General features: G+C 45.9%; 1 long non-coding RNA gene across 1 annotated transcript in view; it reads left to right on the top strand.

The window, feature by feature from the left end:
- The window catches only part of LOC141924992 (uncharacterized), a 61,828-nt gene that overhangs the window by 15,476 nt on the left and 24,025 nt on the right, over positions 1 to 22,327 (top strand). Inside the window, exon 3 of the long non-coding RNA XR_012623722.1 lies at positions 2,843 to 2,933. This is a non-coding gene — a long non-coding RNA (uncharacterized LOC141924992). The remainder of the gene's footprint in view (positions 1 to 2,842; positions 2,934 to 22,327) is intronic.

Below are 22,327 nucleotides of genomic sequence, written 5' to 3'. Positions count from 1 at the left end.
AGATGAGGGGCTTTGCCTCCTTTTCACTGCTCTGGTATTGCTGTCCTTTCAGTAAAGGTACTGTGATTCTGGGGGAAAGGCTTAAAGGAAGAGGGGAAGAAAGCAGGAAAAAGAAAGATGGAAACTGCTCTTCTCCAGCGTGTCACCTGGTAGAGGAGGACTGAAAAGTTCTGCTCCCACCATCCAGTATGGACCCTGGCTAAATGGGATCACACGTGATGCACAGCGTCAGCAGGGTGGGGTAGGTGGGAGCAGGACATCTGAAGACAGAAGGCTTCAGGGGCTTGGTAGGGTTTGAGGTATTTTTCAACCATTTGTCTCTCCTCTGTTGGCAACAAGCAAGTTGGATTCTAGAGAGAAAAATATCTATCTGCTTGGCAAATTCCCTGAGAGCCTGTCCTAGCTTTTTGTCCGAGGACATCTGAAGGCTTCCTTCTTCCCTGCCATTATCTTTTGTCAGGAAAAAGCAGTGATGGAGCCCTGGGAGACAGCATATTATCTCCGTCGGCAGGGCCATCCAGCACGTCTCTGCAGCTGGAAGCCAGGGCAGCACTTGGGTCTCTGCCTGCTTTGCATTACCCAGACTGAGCCTTGGGCTCATTGTTGGCCACGCACAGGGGCTGGAGGGCTCCCACAGTATGCATGCCAACCCGGAGGGCCTGGGGAGCAATTTCTAGCAGTCTCTAGGACTAATTTGCATTTCTTTTGGTCACACCAGCCCACCTTAATAAGCAGTTCTGCCTTGCATTTGACTTTTTTCCAGGATGCCAGATTTTGGAGGTTGCAAAAAGGCAGAAAATCTGCAAACTTTGCTAAAGAGGAAAACATTTAATAAAACCCTGAAACAGTACATACTCTGTGGTGCTCTGGAAATGCTCCCAGTGTGAACATGTGAGCGTGGGCTAGCAAACTCTGTGGCACCTGCCAGATGCCATATTCTCTTCTAACTTCAGATTTTACTAATACAACTTCACTCCAGGCTGAATATCCCAGTAGAGCTATTGCCTTATTAAATAGAGAAGTAATTCATATGTTCCAGCTCTCTGCAGCTGAACTTAAGAATTATTCAACGGTGGCTCTGGTCGGCAGTCCCATGGCACGGCAGTAACCTGTAGTGAGAAAAACTGGAGGAATACTGCAGTCGGATAACTCCCCCTAAAAGAGGAGGTGGTAAACAGAGATAAACAGGTGCTTGGTAACCAATATCCTTATTTCCCAAATAAATGCCAGTTCTCTCTTTCTTCCAAGCTCTGCCTTAATATCTTATATCCTTTGGAACTCACTTTGCTAGCTGCGTGTCGTTACATCTATTTTATGGTGTTGGCTTTATCTGTTAAAAATAGATTTTTTTAAAAAAGGAGATTTTTATTTTTCTTTGTCTGCGCTTTGCCTCATAGAAAACTCATTGCCAAGTGTTTGAAACCCTGTGTTAATCACCAGTATTTTCTCCATGTGAAAAGGAGAATAATTTGTATTCAAATGTGACTTCAAAACGTAGAGTTTTGGTTTTTTTCCCCCAGGGTTTGAAATAGGTATAATTTGAAGAGAGTTTCTTATGTCAGACTAAATTATAACTGTAATTATTTTTTTTTACAGAAAGTTGAAATTACTGATAATGAGACTTTTGACAACCTCACCTGAAATGTTGACACTTTCAAAGCTGTGAAAAATCTGGGAAACACTGTCAACTTTTTTTAGAAGCTTAGTTAAAAAATAATAATGATTGTGGGAAGGAGTTGCTTATCTCTAAGAGCCTATATTGTCACTGGTGATGGAAACCCATCCCAGGCTGCTGTGTGCTCTTCTCCTGGACCTTGCTCAGTGTGGGACTTGCTTCTGGAAGTGCTGTCGCACCTAACCAAAGCTTGTGGCTCTTATAACTTACTCAGAGTGAGACAGCCTTGCATTTTCCTCAGCAGGCTAATGCCATACTAATTTGAAAACTGCAACACTGAAAGGCAAACAAAGAAGAGGATTAGACCAAACTAGTTCCACAGCACACATTGTACATACTAATGTCTTGTTGAAACAGGAGAAGGCTGAAAAAATACTGCCCATGCTTTAACAAGAATGCAGGCTTGCTTTCTGAATCCCTGCCTCCTTTTGCCAATCAGATAGGGGTATTCTGCATTGCTAAAGGAGCCAAGCTAATGAGAATTATGGTTTAATCACTTTTGAAAATAAAACTATACCGCTGGAAGAATACAAGTTATATAGGAACTGTGCTAAACCCTCAGTATAATCACTTGACTCTCCTCCTGCTGTAGTTTAGGGGAAAGCACTGAGCCTGTTTCCTAATAGGTGCCTGTGCATCCCCAACCAAAAATCCTTGAGCCACTTTATGTACTGAGTTTCATCTCAGCTAAGCAATGGCCCGAGCGAAATCAGGCTTGGCAAGAAACAAATGTGCAAATTTCAAATCCGGTGTTTCAAATGTGGCATGGCACAGATCTCCCCTTGTATTAACATGGCTGAGTAGGCTGTGCCTGCTGCATGACAGATAATGTGCATTCCTTAGGATTTTCCCCAAATGCTGCCACCTAATTGCACCGCACCAGCAGGAACAGATTGTCTGCAAGCAGAGGAGGAAAACCTTTGCGATGGTCATCTTGACTGATGCCATCCACCTCTGTAAGAAGAGCTGTAGCACCCACTGATGTTTCTCCACCTCTGTAGCTCTGCGGTCCCCCACCACTCCCACCCTCTGGGCAGCGATTGCCCTGCCATGTGGCAGCAGCACTGGGACCCCAAAAGGGGTTAAGGGATAGGAAACGTTTCCCAGCTCTGTGCCTGTTTTAGAAGTAGTTTTACAGTTGTGTTTCTTTATCTTTGTTCCCTACAGAATCCCCTGCTATGCAGAGTAGACGGTGCTGCCGGAGAGAGAGAGGTATTTCTGGAAAGAAAGAGTATTCACCCACTGCAGTTGCTGCAAGGTAGTAGAGGGGCTGTTTCAGCAAGCCTTAAACTACTAGCTCAGTAGTAGTTCAAGTGAGGGAAGAACAGTTGTCAGCATAACGTGCCTCTCTGGTGGGCTTGGTGGGTGAGGATTTAACCACCTCCGCTTGGTTTCCCTATTGATATGCTAAAGGTCTGGTTTATAGGGTCAGGGGATACAGCAGCAAGCTGAACTTGGCCTTTTAGCTCCTTTCAACCCTTCCCCCTCCTCTTTTGCTTTTCACCAGCAGGAAAATATTTGCAAGAGGGCATCAGGCAAAAGGTGGCTTGCTTTTAGCTCTGACACAGGGCATGTAAACAGCTCCTTGGACCACCAAAGTCAGTGGCACGAGTCCCACCATCACTTAAGGCTTTGCTAGGCTTGCTCCTAGCTGGTTATCAGAGAACAAGCGGGCTGTAGTTTCTGTGCTAGAAATTCCTGACGTTTATGGACTTTTGACTTAGTTATTTTTGGAAAACATTAGCTATGGCTTGGCATCCTGCCTGATCGTTCCTCCTGGAGTATTGGTAATTCGCTCTGTTTGGGGAATATAGAGGCTTCCCCCTCCTGTGTCCAATTGTTATTTACAAAACCTCGTACCTATCTAAGAGCTAACAGCAGTGCCAGTTTTCCATTAGAAAGCTAACAGTAATCCCTCCTTCGCACTTTATCCAAACAAACCCGGTGTGCCACATTCCTCCTGTCTGCTATTATGGTGGAGAATCAGTCCCAGGAAAGCCTAAGTGTGATGTGAAAAGAAGCAAGATAGGAGAGAGGGTAAAGTTGGAGATCTTCTGCTTGGGAAAAGCTTGTGCTCTGGTGTAAATATCTGGTCATGTCGGTCCTGCTGCTCCCTTGGGTAGCAATTTGAGTGTAAATGCTGTAGTGAAGCTCTTGGAAACTCCCTTTGGGGTTCAGGGTTATTTCAAATCAGTTTTGCTTGGTTTTGTTTTGTTTTGTTTCGTTTTTTTTAAATTTGCAGTGTGCTAAAGCCGAGCTGCGAAGCCCTGGGAGTTAGCTTCTCCTTGGGGACTCTCCTGATCTCCCCACCCTTAGCTCAGGAGCAGTGTTAAAATCCCAGAGTTTTAAACATGTGGGTTCTTCCTTTTCAGTTCACAGCTTTTAAGGAGGCAGTTTAGAAAGAATTTTTGTTCCCCTTTTACAGAGAAAGCTATGTTTCTCACCTGCAAGTCAAGAACAGAAGATTTTAAGATACAAGTATCAAAGCAGAGTTTTGAATTAAAGGAGTCGGTGCTCTGTGCTCAGTGTTTCTCCCCCTCTCCCATCCTCTCTAGGTCTTAGACAAGCACTTGGGATTTCTCAGCATCTTCCTAAAGTCTGAGGCTCTCCATGGTTTATTCTTGCCAGCCTCACTGCAAAGCACCACAGTCCTGCTTGAGCTCTGCTGGCCCATAAATCACTGGGGTCTATGAGATGGGAATGGGATTCAAGGTGATTAAATAGTGGCTATCTGCTAAAACCAAATCTCAGCCAGTGGGAAGCAGATCGGGCTGAAGCATCTTCCCCTCTGACCTGCAGACGCCCACATCAGTTGGACCTGCCATCAGTGCAACCCCCGTCCCGAGGGCCTTGACGTACACCCCTTCCATCTCCTTCCTAGTGAACGGGAGGTTGCAGGGTGCCTGTCAGGGCAGGGTTTGCCCTTTAGTGTCAATAACTTCTCTGATGACCTATTTATGCTTTCATCTCCGGCTGTTTCTGCTGATTTATGCAATTTGCAGTGCCAAGTGATGTGGCAGCTACAGGGAGGAGGAGATGAGAACCAGAAACTCTGTAGGTTTCCTAAGAGACGCCTTTTCCAGTAATAAATCTGGAATGGAGGAAAGCCTGCTCTGATCCACTTTGTGTGCCCCGGTGTGTCAGGAAAGGACCAAACACCTGGATGATGCTCTCCAAAAGGAGACGTTGCCTCTTTGTTTCTTTCCTCTGCGGCTCTTTGGGATGCTGGAGTCTTACAACCACGTTGGCTGGAAGATGCTGTTGACTCAATGATCTCCTAACGCATTCAGCTGTCAGTGACTCTCACCAAACACCATTCTCCCTCCGTCACGCTTGAGCACTTGCCTGTAGAGTTCCCCAGGCATAGGCTGGAGCCCATGGGGATTACAAAAGGAATGGGGATTACAAAGAAATGTAATATCTGTCAAGCCGGAGACTGTGTGGCTCTGATCAGTGATTAGAACCACACCGTGCAAGGGGCTGTACAAATTGCTACCAATGGAGATGTTCTTTGCCCTACAGATCTTGTGGTGCTTGGCTGTTAACCTCACCGTGGGGGCTCTGGGTCATTTCTGCCACCACTGTTGAATGTAGGAGATGTTTACTGAGGTATTCCTTGTGTTGCATGAGTGAGGGTGTTGGAAATGGTGGACAGGATGAATTTCGGGTTGATTGCCTGGTGCCTCCTGATGCTGTGCCTAATAAAGGTGTGCTGTTGTCACTTAGTGTGCCCTGGGTAGATTGACAAGGTGGTGGGATGGAGACCACCTCGCTTTCTCCTCCTATAATATGAAAAGGGATGAGGTGCTTCGCCACACAGGCCTTGACAACTCATCTATTTTCATTACGTAAATGAAACAGGAGGACAGCAATAATGTCCTTTAATGGAGAAGCACACTGGCAGAGCACAGCAGAACTAATACCAAACAAATCAATTGTCACTGTGACAATTCCCTTTCCAATTTTATCTGAAATACCTACTGAGCACTCACTAAACTTGCTTGCGTGCTGAAATAACCAAGTAATTAATGTTTTTTTGCAAGGAAATGCTTTTTTCTCTAAATTGGAGAGCCGCCTTTCATTTGTGGCTTTCTCTGTCGGATTAACAGTTGGCTTTCCCAAAGGAATTAGAAGCTATATAGCAAAATCTCTACTCAGGGCAGCAGATAAACAAAATGAAATATGCAAGTTATTTGAGTTTTCAATAGGTTATAATACACTGTAGTTAAAAAAAAAAAAAAAAAGGTTGGTTTTTTTTGTTTGGTTTGGATTTTTTTACAAGCTTCTTACTGAGGGCACAATCTGCTTTCTGGCATCTGAAGTGTTAATGCGAAAGGGAAAACCTGCAGCTGTTAGCACAGAGCTGGGTAGAGGGCTTGCTTCCACTCCTTTCCAGTGTTGTAGGTCTCTAATCTCCCAGGGTGAGTGGCTCATCTCCTTGCCCTGTCTCCTGACACTTCCCCATGGCCTTCTCCAGTTCTTTTGTACAAATGCTGAGATTTTTCTCTGAGTGAAAAAGCAGTTTTGTCCAAATGCCAGGTGGACATTTCAAGCAGGACCATTCTGGTGAGGTTCGTGGGGAGGGTTTGCTCTCTTCCGACAAGGAATTGCAATGGCTAGAAGAGGTTTGGTTTCATCAGAAACCATGCAGTGAATATTCTGGATTTTTCAGGCACAGGACTGTCACCGGCAGTTCCGGTGAGGGTCTTGTGTTGCATGGTGGTCTCAAGGAGACTAGGATAAAACCTACATCCTTGCCACAAACTCCCTACCTGCATCTGAACCAGACAGGGCATCTGTATGTATGTTAACACCTGCTTCTTGCTCAGGATTGCTCAACTCATGCACTTGAGATGTGGTTGCTTGGGGTCTGTCTCCTAGCAAACCTTTCCCATACACAAGACTTAGACCTCTATCAGAGCAAGGCTGAAGACCTTGAGAACACCCGGCAGAGGCATAGGGCATCCTCCAGGGTATGAAACTCTCCTGCTTGGGCAAAGGAAGGAAAATATATCTCCTGACTCCTGCACAGGCACTTTGGAGGTTCAGCAGTAAGTTAATAACGGGTTAAACTATAGGTGCTCTCTGCTTTTCTTGAGAAAACAGCTGGCATGGCTTCAGCACGTAAGTTGAAGTTCAGAGCGAAGCAACCAAGAGAAGCTAGTGCCCTGCTGATTTCTGATTCCTGAATGCCTGTGGTCTATTAATTTCTGGGGAAAAAAAAAGAGAGGTGAATTGAAATGAAGAAAATGTGCAATCTTGCCTGCACCCTGTGCCTGGGGAGCCGTGTCCCATCTCTTCATGTGATGCCATGAGGCAGATACAGCTCATCCATCACTCTGAGGCATGCGTCCAAGCCTTCTAATTAGTGAATATAACCAGAGGTTTGGAGCTTAAACTGGTTCTGACCTGTATTTTTTAATTAAGGAATTTTTTAATATAACCCCTGCTTCAGGTCATCTGATAATACTAATCTGGACATAATGCCTAACCTTCTTAACCCTAGATTGTTACTGCTGCGCTTTAATGCCAGTCTTAAAGAAACATTGCCCCATAAATTAGACGCCAGGTATGAAACAGGAACAGAACCGGCTGCAAATTAAAATGCTCTTAAGGAATAATTAGATGGACCCTGAAGATAACCCCCGAGCTGACATTCTTGCCCATAGGGTCAAAGGGGGTGTCCTGTCTTCCTATTGCCAACCCCATGCCTGATAACAGTTCAAAACGAGCAGGGATAGTATCTCCAGATACTCCTCGGGATCGTTGTTTTCAGCTGGCTGGTGGCCACCACTTGTATCTTGGAGAGCAGAGATTTTTTGATAAGTGTAAGAGCACTGTGGAGGAGACCATTGTTCCTATCAGCAGACGGAACAACTGATGAAGTCAGGGGATTAATGAAAGAAAACTAAGCACTGTGCAATTTTACGAGAGCCTTTTTTATGGGTTTTTACTTATCCTGTATTGTTCTGCACATAGCAATATCACGCTGAGAATCACAGGGAGAAATGCTAATTCAGTGTTTTTATATAGGGGAAACAGCATGCTAAGTGCATTCCTTAAGTCAGTCCAGAAACCACCTCCTGCAAAAATTCATGAAAAGCACATGTAATGCCTTGTCAAACTTGGCTCTTTTATCTGGGATTGTTAAAATATTTTCACCAGGGGAAGAAAGGTTGCTGGGTGGTTTGTTTGTTTGCCTGTTTCTGGATAAAGATCTTCTGAAGGTGGGAAAGCACTCCTCTTCCATCTGACAGGCAGAAAGGTGCTCTCCTCCGCAGCCCCTGGGCATGGTTTGGGCTGTGATTTCTTAGGGGAGCCATCATGGAGCCAATGACAGAAAGTATATAGCCACAAATTTTTTCTTGCTTACTGATTCTGGTAGCCACCTTATCAGCATGGCATACCAGGAGAGTGAGGAAGAGAAAAAACCTCCTCATCATCTGAAATACAATAAAAAGAAAGAGAGGAAGGAAAATTTGACTGAAAAAGCCTCAAAACTCCAAATCATTCCCACCAGTTCTCCGAAGTACAGTGTTTCAAACACTCATGGCTCAATTTACCACCTATTTGATGGGGGGAGTGTTTACGACACATTCTCTGCATTCTTTTACCAGAAGTGCCATAAAATCGGACTTCTTCCCCTGTATGTGACGCAAAGAATGACTCGCATCTGGAAAATTTACCTTACAGCTCAGCACTGAGATCTTCTTACAGCAACTTACCTAAAGGGAAAATCAGACATGACCCTGTGCATTTGCTGCCCTGCAAGCGTGGGTGTGCAAATGCACCTTTTCTATACTTAGGGTTAGTTCAAGTCACGGTAATAGCAGAAATGGAGAAATATGGGCTTATGTGGAGGATCTATAGGCTCTAAGTGGGGAGAACTGGTTAAATCAACATTAGGTCATGCCGAAGGGTGTGTTTCCCATGGTCATGGTTATCTATACTCAGCATGGCAAGAGTGGGAAGGAGAAACTTGCTGTTACAGTTGATTAGGTGATCTAGAGGCATGGAGAAGGTTGGAAATGTGGTGATCAGAGAAGCCAAAAGCACCAAACTCTAAACGTTTGTTACCTGGGCCCTAAGGGCATCCAGGGAAAGATAGCAGAAAAGCGTGGTTTGTGGCAGTCCTTGAACTACCACTTGGAGGTGGAAAGATCTCAGAGGAGGACGTTGTAGGAGGGGAACTGTGCTGCTTCTGGCTTCACGGGGCACTTGGAAATTGTCGCTGCATGTCCCTGCGCTCATGGCCCCGCACATCTGCCACCTGGATCAGCCACTTGCACGTCACTGAGCTTTGGTTGTAGAGGTGTCCTCAAGCCAGCAGGAGAAAACCCAGCCAGGTACAGTGACTGCAAGCTGAAATCAGAAAACGGGTATTAGATTAATGCTTTCTAAAGATGAGAGGGTTTTAACCATTGGAATAGATGTCCAAAGGACCTTGTGCATTTTTTCTCAGCTTTGTCTCAAGCGTATATCTATCACGCAGTGGCAGATTACTCCTCAGCCCTGGGTTATTGAACTTGATGGAGGAATTTCTGGGTGAAAGGCACAACCCGCTGTAACACAGGAGGCCAGGCTGGGTGTTTCTAATGATTTCTTCCTCCTTTCAAAGCTTCTGATTAAATCTGTGTCATTTCCCACAAGTTGGGAGCTGAGCCCAGAGGGTGAAATTCCATACGATTCACCAATTAATTCCACCTTCATTCCTGCACACTGCCTGATTGCGAGGTCTTAATTGGTGCAGAAAGGAAAATCTCTCCTTTCCCAAATACCTTCAAGACAGCAGCCTCAGCTCCCCATCAAACCTGCTCCAACAACACAACAGTGCCATAACTGCTCTTCTCAACTCGAGTGCAGTTGCTACCGTCTCTTCTGATGATATACGAGGGTGTCATGACTTGTTATATCATGTCAGACAATGCAGTGGGATAATAAGAGTTGATCGGATGTGGCAGTAGTCATTTTGAAATTGAAGGAGGAGGTCTCTGTGCACCAAAGAACACATCTGTTTTGTGGCATAATTCAAATTAACTTGGGGGAATTCACTACATCTCGGGTGTCTTCCATGGTGACATGCAATGTAGAAATGCAGTCTTGGAAAGCTTTTATGAAAGCTCAGCAGCCAGAGCAGTTTTAAATTGCCTTTTTTTTTTTTTGTTGATTAAAAAAAATTACCTTTTTCTTTTTATTAAAAAAAGAAATTCTGACAGCAATTTCCTCCTCTTGACTGACTCTACCCAATTTGTGCTTGCCCTGATTGCAGTTTTATAAACAGGAATTCCAGGACTATGTTTCTCTCTACCAAGGGGGGAGGTATCTCCCGGGTGAAATGTGAATTGCCTGCCTTAAACCTCTCCGCGGAGAGTGATGCTGGGAGACCAGAGAGCAGCCATGCCTGCTGCTGCCTGGCTCACACAGGAGCACTTCAGTCCCCTTTGCAGGGATCCCTAGGAAAGTCCCATCTATTGACTCTCTGTGGTTGGCTCACACCCAGGGGAATGCGATTCAGGGGTTGATGTGTGCAGATAGAACCTCGGGACCCTCCGGAGGGAAGTGAGTGTGCTATGGTGTAAACTGAACTGCACCAGCCAGGAGCCCTTCAAGAGGCATCTCCCAGGGAATTAAAACTTTAATCCCTAAGGATGCAGCAGAGAGATTATTTCCAGGGCGAGGAAGCATGAGGTGGCTGCCGCCTGGGCTGCAGTGGTATCTTCAAGTCTGGTCCAGATGACAGCCCCTGCTTGCAAAGCTCAGCATCTTCCTCTCAAAGATGGGTGGAATAAGGGTCCAGTGGGGGTCTAAAGGAGAGGAAATATGTCCTGGTACTAGCTGAACACATGGTTCCCCTAGCTGTCAACAAGCACTTTGCTGTTGGGAGCCAAAATTGTTCTGATACATCCCTTATGTCAAATGTTGACAGAGCTCTCCAAGTACTTCCTTTTTTTCCCCCTTAATCTTAACTGAAGTATATCTCTTTTCCCTTAAATCTGGAATAGAAGTTTTGAGCCTCTCTGAGCTTTGTAGAGATTGCAAAATCTGACCGATCCTCCCTGCAGGAACATCTGCCAAAGAGCAATCCTCACAGCTTGATCGGGGGCCGTCTGCTCGGAGAGGGTCTCCCCCATGGGCTGTTTGCTACAGGTAGCTGCAGAAAATGACCCCGTGTCTGGTCTTGTGGATCTCACATTGGACCATAACTCTGGGGAGGTGGATTCTCTGCCATGGGTCAGTTGGATGAGCAGGAACAGTCACATCACCTCTTGTGCCTCAGTTTCCCCAGTTGCTGAAATGGCAGCAATGACGTTCTTGCTTATGTGGCACTTCAAGACTCCTGAGGAAAGGCTGGGAGTTACAGTCGTACTCTGCCTCTGAGCTTTCAAGGGGCCTTGAAATTCAATTAAGCGCTGAATCTTGCTAACAGCAGTATAAAATGTGTGACTTCTTGTTGCAATTAATCTCAGATTGTGGTACTACTCAGGAGACTGCGTGGGCATTACTTACTGGAAACATACCCCAGCCTTAACTCAAAGCACATGTGGCTGATAGAGCTGGCCCAAGGGAAGGGACTTTGCCTGGGCTGCACACTAGCTGTGTGGGGCTGGGGGAGCTTTGGGTGCTCACTGTGGGGCTGAGCAAGGTGGGACTTTGTCCTAATGATGGGGTGGAGCTGGCTCAGGAGAGGATATAGGGCAGGAGCTGAGCCAGCAACAAGTCTGGGAATGGGCATAGCAAGGGAGGAGAAGGAGGATTTTATGGCTGTTTGCATTAGTATGGGGCTACTGAGGACATCAGCTGAGCTTGCTTCTTGCTCTTCCCATCTCTGTCTATGCTGTCTCAGGTAGGCTACACCTTATTTTTTCCTGCTTGCCTTAATAAGCATAGAGTAGGGAAAGACAGCAGTAATCTTCATTAGAGGGCAAGCTATGCTAATTAACTATGGAAAGCAAACATCCATGGCTCAGGAGACCCGCAGAAAACCCCAACACAGTGGGGGACACCCTATTTATTGCCCAGCCTCTGCAGGTGTGTCTGATCAGCTGCACGTAGGAAGGCTCTGTGTATGCACACAAGGGAAGCCTGAGCTTGGCATAGAGAGCAGAGATATTGCTGTGTTAGGAACTGGGGATGAGAGGAACCTGTACAGTCCTAACACCCACAAGAAAAGATGCCTCTCTGGATCGGGTCCTGGTGGTATCCAAGATCAAAGTCAGTAAGTGTTGGTCCAAGAGATGCTCAGTTGTAGGAAATGCAATGGGGCCCCAGGTGTTGGGACCAGGTGCTTCAAGACGCTTAGCTCCCCAGAGGAGAGTGATGAGAACAAAACAGAGTGCCTTTTGCCAATAAATAAAGCTTTGGTGCTCATGGGTCTCAAGCATTTGAGGGCACTTCTTGTCTCTGTATCCGAGGAGGAGCATGGTGGAGGTAGATACAGGTAAAAGGGTAGAAGGCAGGCAGTTAGAGACCGGAAAAGTTGGATTTGCTCAGTCTGGAGAAGGGAATCACAAAGCCAGCAAGAAAGGCAGATGTGGGCCTGTCCTTCACCAGCCCCTCTGTCTGATAAGTGGGTGCACCTGATGAAAGCAGAGGGAGCCAGGGAGGGGACACAACCTGCTCTGAGAACATTTTTGTTCTGCTTTTTCCACTTTATTTTTTAAGTTATTTCACTGTTTCTCAATCAATTTTATTTTACCTCTCTCCTGTTCCACCCACCCCAAATGTCACAGCTGATGCTTTGAATACAGCTTAGCAATGAGAAGCACTACATGAGACTGTCTTGCCTACACCCACCTTGGGAAGACTAATTTTATGCTTAGCAGTCATACATGTGGGTGCCAGAACCAAAAAAAGGAGTAGCTGTTGGATTCATTGTTCCCTCCTTAGTCCAGGAGCCTGTGCAAGACTGTCTCCATCACAATCACCAGATATCAGCAATCTGTAATGTGTGAGGAGGTGCCTGGGGATGTTTTGAGATGGGCATTTTAGGGTTTCCTATGTTCTGTTTCTGAGGGTCAACCTGAAAAATGCAAAGAGCCTTCCACCTTCTGCAATTGGCTGGCTGATTTTTGACACCCACAGTCAGAGTTTTGGGCTGAAATTTGGATCTTGAGGCCAAATGCAATGGTTCCAGACAGTCCCTTCTTCTTGTGAATGCATCTGCATGGGCTATCTCTTCTAGCTGCCTTTATCAAGCTCTTAGGCTGCCCAACCCAGAACTTGATTTTTGGGCAGGTTGTATTTTGCTCTCTTTCTTTTCTTTCTTAATCCTTGCATTTACTGGCTGGTGGTTTTGGTAGCAGCTGGCTGTTTCTTGCCACCCTGGCTCCCAGGGTTTGAGTCTGGGAAGGCAGCTGGAGGCAATCTAACAATGCACTACCTTAAAAACCAGGTTTCCCTTTTTTATCCTCCTTGCTCTAGTCCTGCACTGCCTTTGTTTATCTAGTGCTGGCTTCAATGCTTGTTGGACTCTGGTTTAACCCACTAACCTGGCAAAAATGGAATCCACGGAACGATTTTCTTTTTTTTTTTCCTGCTGGGTTTGTGAGTTAAAACAGTTCTGAGTGTCTGGATGAGCAGCCCATCTCTGGAGCCTGCTGCTACTTGCATTGTTGGCAAAAGTCCTGCTGACTTCAAAACAGAGTGGACCCAGGGCAGGACCTGTGGTGCATGTGCTTCAGCTGCCCCAAATTTACAGAGTGTGTCACTCAGCAAATGATGCTTGGGCTGAGTCCTACTCTGTTTACTGTGTAAGTGCTTTGGTGGGGCAAATCCTTCTGGGTTCACGGTAAGTCCCTGGTCCTTTCCTTTGCTCTGCTCTTTCCTTCCCACTCCCATGGTGCCTGCTCTTCTGTTCCTGGTTTTGGGGATTAAGGGGTGAGAGGTCCGTCTGCCCCAGAGGCATGTTTAGCCTTGGGGCACATGCAATGTGCAGACAAGAGTTTTAGGTCAACATCATCTCATGTGGTGCTCAGCTTCTTACAAAAGCCAGGTTCTTTCACCACATCCCCTGCTTTAACTGGGAGAGGAAATCTCCAGCTCCACCTTGAGCCAGTCTGGAAAGAGATTTTATTTATCTATTTATTTTAAACTAATATGTATTTTGGTGGTGCTATTTGTTTCATCCCATGGAATAATATCCCAAAATCTTGCATCTAGTTCTTAAAATGTGGGCATGTCTCTGGTGGCTGGGTACCTCAATGCTCTGCAGCTCCTGACCCCCTCCCAATGGCTTTTCTCGAGCACGAGGGAGCTAATTGTGTTGTTCTGGCTCTTTTTCCCTATCCGCTGTTGCTGTTCTGTGGTCAGAGGGTTTGAATGAGGAGGGTTGCACTAATTAAATGGGGAAAAGTTGCCTCGCCGGGTTTGCAATCTCTGTCAGGCAGCTGGACCTGGAGGAAAGGGGTCTTTGTGTGACACAGAGATGGGGCTGGATGGGTGCAGCTCATGTATCAGCAGAGAAAGGATTTTGTGCATGGGGTTGTAAACTGCTGGCAGGTGGAGCTGAGTAGAAAAAGGACCCTACTCCCCATGTGGATAACTGCATCAAGAGGGTCCCCTCCTCCCAATAAAGAAAGAGGAGGAAAATCAGCAACGAACAAATAGGTTCTGTTTTCCCAAGAGCCTTTCCTAGATGGAGTATTTCAGCTTCACCTTCCTCCTGATGGCTGTGGAAAGTGAGTTCAACAGTCTCCCAGGGCTCAGCTATTCAAGTTTTCCAGCAGAAAAACTTTGCTTTTTCAGGACTACTTTCCCCTTTAAACAAAAGGGATATTGTCCAGGGAAGGATTTTGATTTTATGCTTTTTAAGTCGGAAAGCATCTCCTGCAGAAGCTTTCTAGCTGGCTTTCACAGCAAGTTTGCTCTCACCACCTCTCTGGGGGTGCTTGGCAGTGCCCCCAAGCACGGCTCACTGCAGCGAGCTGCACCCCTGATCCCTCACGTTAGTCTGGCTAGCTTATGAGAGCAAACATACTGCAAAATAACCCTCAGACTGCAGCATCCACCCTGTCCCTGGTGCATATATTTGATGCCAAGGACTCATGGCATATCCTAAAGTACTGTGAGATAATTTATCTATCCTTTCTGGGTTCTTGTGAATAGCTATCCAAAGACACTGAAGAATAACCAGCCTTATAGACAAAATGGTTGTGACAGCAACTACCGTGTTTGTTCAGCTCATCTTCTGGTCTGCACTCTTAACAGACCACCCAATGCAGCTTCATTGATATGGTTCTCTTGAGCTAAAATGACAGTGGATCTTGGGCTAGAATCGAGTCAGCCGCAACGAAGGAGTATCACAAGTAAAGGTAGTGTAGGTTTTGGATTTTTATCCCCACATCTTTGTCCCATCATATGCCTCCAGACAGCCTGAAACAAAAAGAGAAAGCTCAAACTCCCCTCAAAGGGATAATGGAAAGAAGAAAGAGGCCTTGTTTTATTTTGTTCCTAGGAAAATAGCATGCATTTCTCTTTCTGCAGAAGCCCAGTATAAGTTAAGCTGCCAGACATTTATGATAGGAATTTGCTAAGCATGTATGATTCATGGTTTGGATTGCTGCTCACCCCCAGCAGGGATTTCTGAGCAGTCGTGCTGGAGGTTGTCCTCTGCGGCTTGACATGAAGGAAGGGTGTGCTTCCATGTGGCTTGGCACCACCTTCCTAAAGGAATATCCCAGAGCAGGGTAGATGTTTGATAATCAATCTTTTCCTGTTTCCGTGAGGATTTAATCCCCTGAAGGAGTGGCTGGGCTTGAAGTCAAGCTGTGATAACTTTCCCCTTCTTGGGGTGCAGCACATACCTGGCTTTGCTAATGTAATCTCTGCTTCTGGTGGTAGCCCTCTCCCTCTGGCTGATGGCCATGCGCTTACCCTGTCACGCAGCACCAGAAGCCACCAGATGTTGAGATATTCAGACTATTGCTGCCCCTGGGTGAATCGCCCATATCAGTGCACATGTCCAGTGAGGGATGTGTGGGCAGTACTGTTTGCAGGGGGAAAGGCTTAACCAGGGTTGGTGGTGCTACTGCCTATAACCCCCCGTGCTGATCTGCTTCAGCCCTGTGTCGCTTAGCTGTGAGCAGGCTGGAATTTCCCAGGGAGCCACCCAAACCCTCTGGCGTAAAGGTCCTGGAAGCATCAAAAGGCTCTGCTTGGTGCTGCCCATTGGGTCCCTTTCAAATGCTGCCTTGCAAATAATAAATGAATGGACCAGGGAACTCAGCACAAGTGACGGGGGGGAGCCTTGCATCTGTGCTGCTCTGGGAGAAGTCGCTTGAGCACAGTGGTGGTGACTGCTCCAACTTTGCACTTGATTTTGGGGCTTCTCTGGGCCTGAGCCAGAGCCTGAGGTGGGTCCCTGGGCCATGGAGACCATCTCCATGTTCTCCCCTCGAGAGCCCTTTCAGAAACCAATTTGTGTAGTTCTGCTTTTAAAGCAGTTGTTGTTTTTCTGCCTGCTCCTGGAGGGATGCTGTCCTGGCATGCAGTTGCACTAACACTTGGGAGCTGCATGTTTCAGTCTTCCCCTGCTCCCAGCACTGTGTGCACCCATGTCTTGTGCTAACAGATCTCCTTTGCAGTAATACAGCTTTTCCTTCCTCCCCCTTCTGGGATTTTATCTGTGTGTGTATATATGTACGTATATTTATCTGCCCTTTTTCTTCCCTCCTCTGCTCTTCTAAACGTGTTGAGCTTTATTCAACTTGATGAATGCAGATTGCCTCTGTAAGAGTATTAAAAAATGGATAAAAGGAGTGAGGCATCTCTACCCATATTCAGATACAGTCATGAAATGGTGAGGATGGAGGGAGAGAGATCCAGTGTTGCTGATTAAGCTTACCTCTGGCCAGTTTTGGCTGTGAGAGGTATCCATGACCCTTTAAATCAATGTGGCAAAGGAGCAGCACCCTGCCAGACCTTTACAGCCCCAGCAGGCAGAAGCTGCAGGGGTTGAGCACAGTTAGGGCTTCTCATCTATCCAAAATCAAGTGAATACTTTACCAAAGCATGACCTTTCTGTCCGCTGTCTGTTTTGTGCTCACAACCCCTTTGGCTTGGCTGGAAGGCGATGGGTGACAGATGTTAGAGATCTCGTCTTGGAGGGAGAAAGGGCGGAAACTGTACTCTAAACAAAATACTCCCTACTATCCCGCAGTTTCCTAAAACTGCTCATTTGTGAACTACAGATATTTATCTACCCCCTCCTGTGTGTGTGTGTGTGTACATCTATAAATATGTGTGTAAACATATGTATATAGAAAATGCTTTATTCTGTTACCAGTACGTTCATGTTATTTCAACAGTAACAGCAGTACTGGGGCCAGAAAATGCATCACAGAGCTCAGCCTTACAAATATCATAATTTTTTTGATGTCAGAACATCAGTGGCTTCTCTAATGTCTCGTAAGGACACTTGATGCTAACCATCCTTATTACCTCATCCATATGCACACCAACTATCAAATTAATGTACTTTGATTTCATGCTTTTTAGCCCATGAACACAAACCACATGCCTGTTTCCATTAGAATCACAGGGTGACTTTGCAGGGACTGAAGGCGGGACCAGCAGTTGCGTGGAAGAAGATAGACCCAGCCTAGCAATCTGCCTTCATGGCTCTTGGGACCAGCCTGCAGTCCTGTGGGGCAGCAAACATGGGATGGAGAAGAGCAAGACCGAGGAGCAAGGCAGGAGAAGCAGCAAGGAAAGGGAGCTTGGAGCTACAGATGAGCGAGAACAAGCAGGTGAGAAGCCAGCAAAACCTCTGTAGGGCTGTGGGCGTATGATTTGTGACACTCTGGCCCTGTTCTTTAAGCAAAGAAAGTTTGAGGGCTGGCTCAGGCATGTCAAAGCAGACGCCAAATCAAGGTGTCGCCAAGGGCATTTTTCATGTCTGAGCAGTCTCTCTTCCCACTGGGGAAGACGAGGGTATTTTTCCCTGACTTCCCCTCTGAAGTTGAGGTTTGGTCTTGTGGGTATTGAGGCAAGTTTGTTTATGGCAAATAATCTAAATATTGTGTTGTATGTGTATTCAAATCCATATGCAAAGTGGCAATTTCTTGCCTAATCTATTTTTTCTCCTGCAAACAATTTGCCCTCTCACTTCAGTGTAAATCAGGAGTGTGTTCTCCAATGCTGATAAATTCTGGGCTCATATAACCCCGATGGGGGAAGAACTGGGCTCTATGTGTTTATAAACAGTGAGAGAAAATATATATCTCTGCACACAGAGTTTACATTCCATGTGGGTTCTCTTGCCAGGGTGTCCAATAAAAGAAAAGATGCATTTCTTTTCAAAAGGCACTGGAAACATCTGGCTGGGTGGCACCAACACTGAATCCCATGCGTGGAATCCAAAGGAGGTCAAGTACAATGCAGCAGCCCCATTAATTTGGGGTGCTTGCTAGGGACTAACAAGCTCTGTGATTAAGTAAAATCAATCAAAAGCAAGAAAACTGGGCCCTGGGGCTCTCAGGAGAAGGCTTGGTGGGAGAGGAACTTATTAATTAATTTGGAAGGTGTTTAGAGGCCATTTTTGTCATTGTTATCTATACACAGTTGTCATTCCATGCAGTTCTTAACTCACTTGGAAGAATTTTTGGCAGGTTCCTAATAGTCTGAGGTTCAGAGAAATTATTTTAATCATTAAATATTACTGTTGCCTGCTCTCCTGTCCTAACATTTTACTGTTCCTTCACAAGGTGTCAAGGCTTCTTCTTAGCAGTGTTTAGAAACTGGTTGGAGATAGGGAAAGAGAACTCTGTTATCTGTGAAAAGGAGAAAGCAAACAAAACCCATGAGTGGTTCATGTATGCATTGGCTTCTGAACCTTAGGCTAACGGTTCTGCAAGACCTTGCTGTGTTTCTGATGTGACAAGTCTTTTTTTATGTCACATAAAGGTGGTGCGCACACTGCACTGTAAAATTAGCCAAGTAACCTCTGATTAGATTTAAGGGATGAAAGGCAGCCAAACAAATCTGATTCTGTGCATAAACTACAAAGTCTTCTGTGGTCCAGTGTTGAAGTGCTCTTTCCAGCAAAACCAGGTATAAGGCCATATAATAGACTTTTCTGAACTATTTTGAAAGCAAGTGTTGGAAGGGGTTGGAGAATGGATGTATCGTTTAAGCCCCACAGGGAATTTCTAACAGTCAGCAACTGGTTTTGCAGAGGACAGGCTTCTCTGTGCCCACACCAAATATTTCCTCTAGCAGGATCATTAAAGTCACAAACATCAGCACAACTGATTCTTTCAAATACCTTCTCTAAACAGGCTGGACTCAACAGTCCTTGACTTTGAGATACCTGGGGAAGAGAAGCATTTTTAACAGATTTCCAAGTATTCAAAGCTAGCAAAGGTATTTAAGTCTCTAATTCACCTTTTTTGGCAATGGATAAGATCATGATAACCTTTCTGGGTACTGCAGCAGTATCTATCAGCACAGTGGCAGGTTAATTCACTTGTATCTAACAAAAGTCTCAAGCCTCTTTTTTTTTTTTTTTATTTCTGCAAAATAAAAATACTTGAAGGGGGGTATTTTTCTCTGTAATCCAGTTTGGCTCGTGCCTTTTCATTATACAATGCACTCTTCACTGGCACATTGGGGTAGCTATCTATGGATCCGTTCTTGGAGATGCTCAGTGGAAATCTGTTTGACAAACAAATGGGGTGATTCTTCCTCCTTTTCCAATATCCTCAGTTTGTTTTGTTTTGTTTTTAACAACAAATGGACTGGAGGGAAAGGTGATGCTCCAGTTGGTACAGCCTCCCCATCACCAGCTCCCCCTATAATACCTCTGCTAAATAAGCCTCGGTGTTGGTTGCCTACCGTCCTGCTGGGATCACTGATCTGACCACACTCTCCCTTTTAGGAATGAGGACAAAAGCAGGATTTAGGGGAAGTCACCAGTCTCGTAATTCTTCCCACATTTTACCCATAGCTGTTAAACGTATGTGGGGCATGCTGTCGGTCATGAACCCTATGGGCTGGTCCTTGGCTGCAAAGCTCCCTAAAGGAGGAATTTTCCCACTGCTAATCTTTTTGGCAAGGAGCATAGCCTCGCTTAATGCAATTGTTATTTTTATCCATCACTGAATGCTCTGCAGCTCAAGCTGGGTGGTCTTTAAGACGTCGTACACAATTAACGTGGGCTGAGTCGGGAGAGGAGAAGTATTATTGGGGAGGAACGTGCGAGTGTCAGACTAGCCAAATTCCTCTAACACTGCTGGGACAATGGGCTGACAGTGAACTGAAGCCATTCCTCACATGGTTCAGCAGAGGTGAACTGGAAGGGACTGTCTTATTTAGAGGTCTGCATCTATCTGCTGTACATCTCTTAGAGGAAGAGCTACGTGGAGCTGTCACTCCAGGCAGGATTGCATCAGATCAGCAAATCTCATTGGACTGGCCTTGTCAGAAATGGGGCTGACTGCTTTGTCCTCAAAAAGCCCATCCAAAGAGTGCTGACTAAACCCATCTGTCATGGGCAGAGCTGACCAGAGAGAACTTCTGAACCCGAGGCAAACCAAGGGAAGGCTAAAGGGATTGACTTCAGAGCATGGTTTCGGATGCAAATAGCGCTGTGTCTGGCTGAGAGCCCACCATGGCTCATGCTTCACTGCTGGACAAAGTCAGAGTGAAATCTCCTGGCCCTCTGGTCCTCAAGGGGGGCTCATTTGCCTGCAGCGGGGTTGCGTGTGGCCGGAAGAAAAGTGACCCCATGGTCTGGTGACCAGTGGGAAGGGCCAGCAGCAATGGCATTGCTGGAAGGAGTTTGGGAGCCTTCTCTAGCAGAGACCCTAGAACTGTCAGTGGTGGGACACTCTTCAAGGACTTCCACTTCCCTAGGCATTTCTTTAAAAGAGAATTGAGAGGGAGATGGGTTGGAAATTATCTTCAGCAAGGGATTGCTTTTTTCCCAGCTTTTTTTTCCCTGATAGTGAAAGCATTTTACAAACAACTGATTAAGTTTTGCATCATCCCGTGGCAGCTGTAAATAGATCATTGCTTTATTTCCCTCTTCGTTTCTTCAGTCTGGAAGCCTCAGCTAGTCATTGGCAAATTGGCAAATCACAAGGTGCAGGCAGTTAATGAAACATGTAATTGAAAAAGAAGGGTAAAATAAAATCTCCATATGCGTGAAAAGTTACGGAAATCCCCGTACACTGAGAAATAGATTGGCGACAGGTTGGAAAATTCACTCTGGTTGTTCAGTGGTAGCTCATGGATGGATGCAGCAGCTACCACCAGCTTGGCCCAAGGGCTGTAGGCAGCACTAGCCCATCCGCTGGTGGTGTGATCTTGGGGGTGTTGCCCTGTCTGAGGTGGAAGAGCCCACCCCACTGATGTGCTGGAGTTTGACTTGATTGAGTTGCACATCCTGTTTTGGGATGAAGGCCAACTGGATGTGACATCAGAATGTAAGCTAGGCTGATTAGAACCTGCATGATCTTGGGCTCAGTCCTTAATTTCTTTTGCATGTTTTTCTCTTGGGAAGCTCTGTTAGCCTTTAGAGAAAAACAGCAGCTTGTTAAGGGAATGGCTGGCACGCACCTTCATCCTGCTGTGGGCTACTAAGCACCGCCAAAATAGCACTGGCCTCCTCTGCCCTTCTTCAGGCATGGCAAGGGCTTGTGCATGTGTCCTGTCTCCAGGTGCTCTCCCTGTCCAGCAGACACTGCGAGGATGTTCAACAGCTGCCGTCGTTTGGGAACGGAGGGTCTGCAGGTTGGATGTTTGCTCATCATTGGATGGAGACCACCAGCTCATTTGCTCTGGAGCAATGAACTGCAAGAAGCTTACAGCCATCTGAGTTTCCACAAGGCAGTATTTGTCTTTGGAGAGATCCAATTTGCTCTTTTCTCCCCTTCCTCCATCCGCAACCTCTGCCTTTTCAGTTTAAACCATCGTACTGCAGGAAAGCCCAAAGGCTGCAGCATGACCAGGCGTGCAAATGTCTGGATCACCGCAGGGTGAGAGGCTTAGAGGGCTGAGGTGACCCCAGAAGAGGCATGGCAATTCAGCTCTTTTTGATTAAGTTTGGGGTTTTTTTTTCAGTTTTCCATGCAGAAAAAATATTATTTTAAATAACACTTTTCCTTATTTTCCTTCCACCTCCCATATAATTTTCCATCTCACCACCAGAAAAAGGGAAAGGGGGATTTGTGAGAAAAGCAAAATAATTTTGCTTTTGGTTTCACTTAATTCTTTAAAAACTGGTTTGTTTTCTGAGTGGAAAACCAGAGAAAATGTGGAAGAGGAAAATATACTTCTCCCTCAGCTATAGGGATGCTGCATGGCAAAATACTTTTGACAGAGCGGCCGCTGGGGACTGAGGGGTTGCCAAACTCATCCTTTTCATGAAACTGAAATCCCCGAATGTCTCCATGTGCCAGGAGCTGCCAGGACCACATGGAGGCTGCCAAGTGCATTGTTGTTGACCTTCCAGAGGTGACATTTCAGTTCCAGCTGTGATGAGCACCATTAATATGTCCTAAGGATACCCAAAATGGAGGAAACTGGGATCTTTGGTATCTATGGCTTAAGGGAGATGATAATTTCCCATCAATCTTTAACTCTAAACTCCAAAATGATAATTCCAGAGCCAGGTTTAACTCTTTCACCTCTTCCTCCCATGGCAGAAATGTT

The sequence above is a fragment of the Strix aluco genome, chromosome 6, assembly GCF_031877795.1.
Source record: "Strix aluco isolate bStrAlu1 chromosome 6, bStrAlu1.hap1, whole genome shotgun sequence".
Classification (NCBI taxonomy): Eukaryota; Metazoa; Chordata; class Aves; order Strigiformes; family Strigidae; genus Strix; species Strix aluco.
This window is presented reverse-complemented; position numbering and strand designations above follow the sequence as displayed.